The sequence below is a fragment of the Lactuca saligna genome, chromosome 9 (assembly GCF_052625555.1).
Source record: "Lactuca saligna cultivar CGN05327 chromosome 9, ASM5262555v1, whole genome shotgun sequence".
NCBI classification, from domain to species: Eukaryota; Viridiplantae; Streptophyta; class Magnoliopsida; order Asterales; family Asteraceae; genus Lactuca; species Lactuca saligna.
The window spans coordinates 28,324,975-28,331,647 of NC_136425.1; the positions used below are offsets into that span (position 1 = coordinate 28,324,975).

Sequence of the window (6,673 nt, forward strand, 5' to 3'; positions counted from 1 at the left end):
TTTGTCTTTAAGTGCTACACCGGATTGTGACAAATTCTTATCGCGCTTTCAGAGTCACAAGAAAGAGGAATCTTCTTCATGCTCAGTCCATAGTCTCTAAGTTGACTTTGTATCCAGACTACTTGTGAAGTACACGAAGCGGCATCTATGTATTCTGCTTCGGCTGTTGAGAGAGACACACAGGTTTTCTTCTTGGACTGCCAGCTAACTAGTTTTCCATCAAGGAACTGGCATCCTCAAGTTGTGTTCTTTCTATCTAGACCACATCCACCCAGATCAACATCAGAAAAGGCTTGAACAAAGAATCCGGATTTTGCTGGATACGAGAGACTGAACGATGAGGTTCGCTTCAAATATCGAAAAATATTATTTACTGCCACCATGTGAGGTTCTCTAGGAATAGCTTGAAACCTGGCACAATAATAGACAGAAAACATAATGTATGGTCTACTTGCAGTTAGATACATGAGAGATCCTATCATTTGACGATAGAGAGTCAAATCTACATCAGGCTTTTCCAGAGATGGTGTTAACTTGGTGCCAAACGTCATAATAACCTTCACCGAGTCTCCTGTCATACCAAATTTTGTTAATAAATTCTTCGTGTAAGCCTCTTGGTTAATAAAAATACCTTCTGGTCCCTATCTTATATTCAACCCAACAAAAAAGTTAATTGAACCCATTATGCTCATTTCAAATTTAGTCTCCATCAGTTTCCTGAATTCAACTGTTAAGCTGGGATTCGTGGAGCCGAAGATGATATCATCAACATAAATTTTAACTATCATTAGATGTTCTCCTTCTTTCTTGTGAAAGAAGGTTGGGTCAACTGAACCTTGCTTGAATTTAGACATTTTTAGAAAGCGAGTTAGTGTTTCATACCAGGCCCTTGGTGCTTGTTTTAGTCCATACACAGATTTATCTAACACATAGCAATGATCAGGGAATTTCTCATTCACGAACCCAAGTGGTTGCTCAACATACACTGTTTCTTCTAGTTCTCCATTCAGGAAGGCACATTTCACATCCATTTGAAAAACTTCGAAGTTTTTATGAGCAACATATGCTAGAAAGATTCGAACCGATTCCAATCTAGCTACAGGGGCGAATGTCTCCTCATAGTCTATTCCTTCTTCTTGGCAATACCCTTTTACCACCAGTCGGGCCTTATTCCTACTAACATTGCCTTCTTTATCCACTTTGTTCCCGAAGAACCCACTTCAATCCAACCACATAAGCATCCTTTGGTGTGGGTATTAGTCTCCAAACTCGATTGCGTTCAAACTCATGATGTTCATCTTGCATTGCCTGTACCCAATCAGCATGATCGAGTGCAGTGTTGATTGTCTTTGGTTCGATTTTAGAGACAAACGAATTAAACATGCAGAATTCAACTTGAGGAAATAATGTAGTTTGATTTGCTTTCAACTGAGACCGTGTAAGAACCCGTTCGGATGATTCACCAATTATCTGTGTTTGAGGATGATCCTTAGTCCATTTTGTGAGAGGAGGGTAGTTCGGGTCATAAACTGGATCCAACTCTGCATCAATATCTTCTTCAAATTCTGATTGATCGTCTTCATCATATGTATTTGCATTCTCCCCCTCAAATGGTGAAGTGTGTTCCTTGTTAGGTTCAGGATCCTCCCCCTCAGTTGGTGATGGATTCTCTTGCTCGGTTGGAGTTGGATGAGACACAGATGGGCTCTCCCTTCGAATACTGCGTTGTTATTTAGAGGTTCATTTGAGGGTTGATCATCAGTTTTGTTTGAAGGGTCCTTTACCATGTCTTTCGCAGCATCTTTGATGATCTTTTTCAGATGGTCAACTTTGTTGTCTGCTGCATTCTCCTCTGAGTGTATAGCTTTTTCTGGTTCATCAAATAACCTCATATATTCTTCAAACAAATTTAAGATAGGAACTGATACTTATTCAGGAAATATTTCACCCATGGCACTTTCTTTTGCTTGAGCTTTCTTTATGTAGCAGTCATCAAAGGCTACGTAATAGGTTTCCTCAATACGTTTGGAGTGTTTATTCAAAACCCTATAAGCCTTTGAAGTGAGTGAATAGCCTAGAAAGATTCCCTCATGTCACACCCCAAAACCGATAACGGCGGAATACATTTCGGGATGGAGGACGTCATGTACAGTATCATCACAATTGCATAATAGTAAAAACAAGAAACATACAACCATTTCATTTCATATTAAGTTTAATTACAAGTGTGTTCTGTATAGTTCAACAAACACCAAAAGTAATACAAAAATAAGAGATGGATCTTGTATACTCCATCTTCTCCAAAATGTTGCACCTGTACCTGTCTATCTTTGACCAGATGATACAAGTTATTTGAAAATGAGTATCAGCATAAAGTTGGTGAGTTCATAAGAGTTTAGTGTGAATTTTTGGTATAAAATGCATTAGAACATATAGTATGTAGGCTGCGCTTTACAGTTTGAAAGTAGTAGAAAAGCCCTAGAAAATCCTATATTTTCCAGAATGTACATCGTGAGTGAAAATCTTCAAGTTGCAAGTAAGTTTCATTGATGAAAACCATTTATTGTAAGAGCGTTTTAGTGATTTGCTTCGGGATATTAACTCATACTTTAGTTTAGTATTTTAGTGTGGATATAGTGTGTTTCCTGGTATACGACTGATAGTGAGAGTAATAGAGAACCCCATGACCATCCCGGTCATGCATAGTGTAGTGAAGTAGTGTCATCCCTGGGCTTGCACGGCTCGGACTGAAGTTAACAGTCGGGATGTAATAGTGTCTGCCCCGTATAGATCTATACATGTAGCGTCGTCTTCCTGTCGGAAACTCTGGGCATAGTATGTAGCGAATAGTGTATTTTGTAGTGAGTTAGTGTGTATCTTCCGAATTAGTGATTTATCTTGTATTATAGTATAGTAGTCTTTCATCTAGTTCGTATTCTGTTCTCTTATTCGTATATTGACTCGTAATAGTGTGTATTATAGTGTGTAAAGTAGTAGCAGTAGCGAGTAGTAGGGACCTTAACTATACCTATTATAGTCAACTTAGTGTGTATGGTTCTTGTCACTTTAGTGGTTTAGGTATCAAATGGAATGAAAATACTCGTATCCAACACTAATATACACGATATATAACTAAGAAGTCAACAACAGTCGGACGGATAACAACTACCCTAAGCCCACTATCAAACAAGAACAGGAAATAAGGCGTGCCATCGGTCCTAAGTCCTTCAAATCTTACTCATATAATATATTAGTGTGGTTACATTTTATAAGGAAATCTATTTAATAAAAATCTTGTCCAAAAGGAACATTTAGAAAATTTTTTATTTATCCAAAATAGTTTTGAAAACGCGAAATTCCTTTATAAGGCATAGTGGTAAATCACATGTGATTTGAACTACGGATAGTGAATCACATGTGATTAATTTTCATAAACATGTATATTTGACTCGTATCCCCCCCTTAAAACATATAAAAACATTTTAAAGGTTCATTAAAGGGGTATGAACTCACCTGAAACCGAGTAAATCGAGTAAATCGGGTGAAAGTGACGGTTGAGCGTTTGGTGCCAAATAAGGACTTGTACACCTTTTAAGACCCTATTAACACATGGAATATGTGTTTTACAAGAAATTAGCCATTTATGATTTTTATTAAGACATTTAGATATTCTAGCATTGATTCAAGGTCTTAGGGCTTAGAAGTGGTTCTCGGGGATTGTACAAGGCCAAAAAGGGGTTACGGGGGAGTCCAAGAGTTTACTCCCTTGGAGTTTACAGCCCAGAGGCCACTCCTTGGGAGTTTACGGCCGTAAGCCCCTAGGCTTGGCCGTGAACTCTTGTTCACCCCCAAAAATGAATGCTAAGGCCCTAAATCAATCCCCTATATTGTCTAGTGAATGTCTAGGACCAATTTAGGAGTTTAAACATTCATTTAGTTTAGTTTGGGGGAGTTTACAGTCCTAGCTTATGCTTGGGTCGTAAACTCTATATTACCCCTCAAAATGTGTTGTTTAATGGCCCTAAGCATTCCCTAAATTCATATCTAAATTCTAACATGCCTTGGATGAGTTTTTGGGGCCATTTTGCATGAAAAAGGGGTGTTTACGGCCTAAGCATGTGCTTGGGCCGTAAACTCTTCTTAATGCCCTAAAACTTATGGTTTTGATGTTAAAACACTCCTAGGTAAAACCCCTAACTAGTATCCAAGCTTTTAAGAAGGAAATTTGGGACTTTTTGGCACAATTTGGGTGTTTACGGCCTAAGGAGCTTCTTAGGCCGTAAACTCCTTTTCCATGTCTCAATCATGTGATTTTTGAGTTATAAAGACAATATTGTATGTTTAGAACAAGTTAGGGTTGAAGATCTTACGTTTAAGAGCCGGAAATCGCGGTTTTGGAGTCGAAATTGGGTCTAGAGAGAGAAAGTAGTGAGAGAGTGGGTTTTTGGGTGGTAAAAATGTACAAAGTGACATACATTTCATTTATATATGCCTCGAGTGTTGCACCCGATGCACGACTACCCGATGTTGAATTTTAACGGGGTTAAACTTTTTACCCGGGTGAAGTGGTTGAAAAGTAATATAACTTTATTTGTTTAACGAGATTAACATTAACAAGTTATATCAACTTATAATAATGACATGAAATATAAATAAATATATTTTTATTTTTTGACGACTCCAAATATTACGGAACCTTTTATAAAGCAACGAATTCCGTTAGTGAAAACGGGATTTTATAACGGATAAATGTTGGGTTGTCACACCTCATCCGCTTTAACATCGAACTTGTTTCGGTTCTCTTTAGAGTTGAAAATGAAGCACCTGGAACCGAACACATGAAAGAACTTGACATTGGGTTTTCGGTTGTTCAGAATCACATTCGAAGTGATTGAGAATCGCTTGTTAAGTAAGGATCTGTTTTGTGTATAACAGGCAGTAGCAACAGCATCAACCCATAAGTATAATGGGAGAGAAGCGAAGCTCAGCATGGTTCTGGCTGCTTCACATAAAGAACGGTTCCGTATTTCAATGATTCCATTGTGTAGTGGAGTATAGGGAGTAGAGAAGTTATGAGATACTCCCTTGTCGTCCAGAAAGTCTTCAAACTCTTTATTCTTGAATTCAAGCCCATTGTCGCTTCTGATGTTCCTTACCACTTTTTGTAGCTGCAGTTCAACTTGCTTGATGAACATCTTTAACATGGGAGTCACTTCTTATTTCTGTTTAAGAAAGAATACCCAGGTGAAACGTGAAAAATCATCTACTATAACAAGAATGAACTTATTGCCACCGATGCTTTCAATAGATGAAGGTCTACATAAGTCAATATGTAGAAGTTCAAGTGCTTCAACGATCTTGGTATTGATACGTGATGGATGGCTCTTTCTGCTCTGTTTACCCATATCACATGTTGCACACAGGTGTTCCTTATCAAACTTGAGAACCGGAAGTCCTCGAACATGATCACCAAGCACCAAATTATTGATATCTTTAAAGTTTAGGTGTGAGAGACGTGGGTGCCATAGCCAACTTTCATCAGAATTTGCCTTAGACAGCAGGCAAATAACTGGTTTTCCTTTAATTGAACTAAGGTTTAGAGGGTACATCTCTCCTTTTCGTTCAGATTTCAACAAGACTCTTTTGGATTGCTTTTCGATAATTTCTGATCCTTCATCATCGAATGAGACTTTCAGCCCCGTACCCATAACCAATTGAGATACACTAATGAGATTATGTTTCAATCCTTCCATGTACACCACTTTTCGAATTGTGAACTCTCCGTTGGTTATCATTCCATATCCTTTGATTGTTCCATAAGAGTTGTTGCCATACTTCACGCATCCACCATCTTTGAGGGACCGAAACCCCCTCAGCTCTTCCTTTCTCCTTGTCATGTGATGTGAGTAGCCACTGTCTATGTACCATTCATCGTCAAACTGCTCATCACTTATAACCTGCAAAGTTAAGCAGATTTAGGAACCCAAAGTCTCTTGGGCCCTGGTGAGTTTTTTTTACAGAAAAAGGAACAACAACAAATATATCGACAAGATAAGTTCATTTTATGAGTGTGGTTTTGTCTTTTCTTTTGATGGTGTACACTTTTATTTTATTTATGTCTTGTTTAAATTGCAATGTACTAGATGGTGTTGTGACAGTTGGAGTCCTCCTTGGATCCCTTGGGTTACCTTCCTTTTTAGGATGATTGACATCTGCTTTAGGATCAAGTTTTCCTTTCCCTTTAGCATCCTTTATTGAGTTAGTTTTCTGTTGGGAAGAACCGAGACTTGACCTTCGGTTCTCAGTTTTGGTGTTGGAACCGAACCATGAAGTTTGGTTCTGAACTTTGTTATTGAAACCGAAACCTGATGTTCGGTTCTGTCCTTTGGTGTCGGAACAGAGACTGGATGTTTGGTTTTGAGATTTGGAATAGTAAGAGCTGGGACTAAAAAATTTCTTTCATTTCATCTCTGGTTTGTCATTATCTACAACATTTGCTTCTTTCTTCGAGGGAACATGGTTAGGGTTTTGAGATTGCCAAAACCTTTTTTCGCTCATTTAGATTCTTCATGTACCTCTGGTTTCTTTGGCGTTTCTGTTCATCCAAATCCTTCTGAGATTTATGAATGTTGAATCTTGATTTCTGCTTCTCCTTTTGAGCTTTGGTTGAATT

At 38.2% G+C, this 6,673-nt stretch overlaps 1 pseudogene; it reads right to left on the minus strand.

Moving 5' to 3' along the window:
• Nucleotides 1-236: 236 nt before the first annotated feature.
• On the minus strand, nt 237-5,464 carry LOC145016134 (uncharacterized; annotated as a pseudogene).
• Between the last annotated feature and the right edge of the window lie 1,209 nt (nt 5,465-6,673).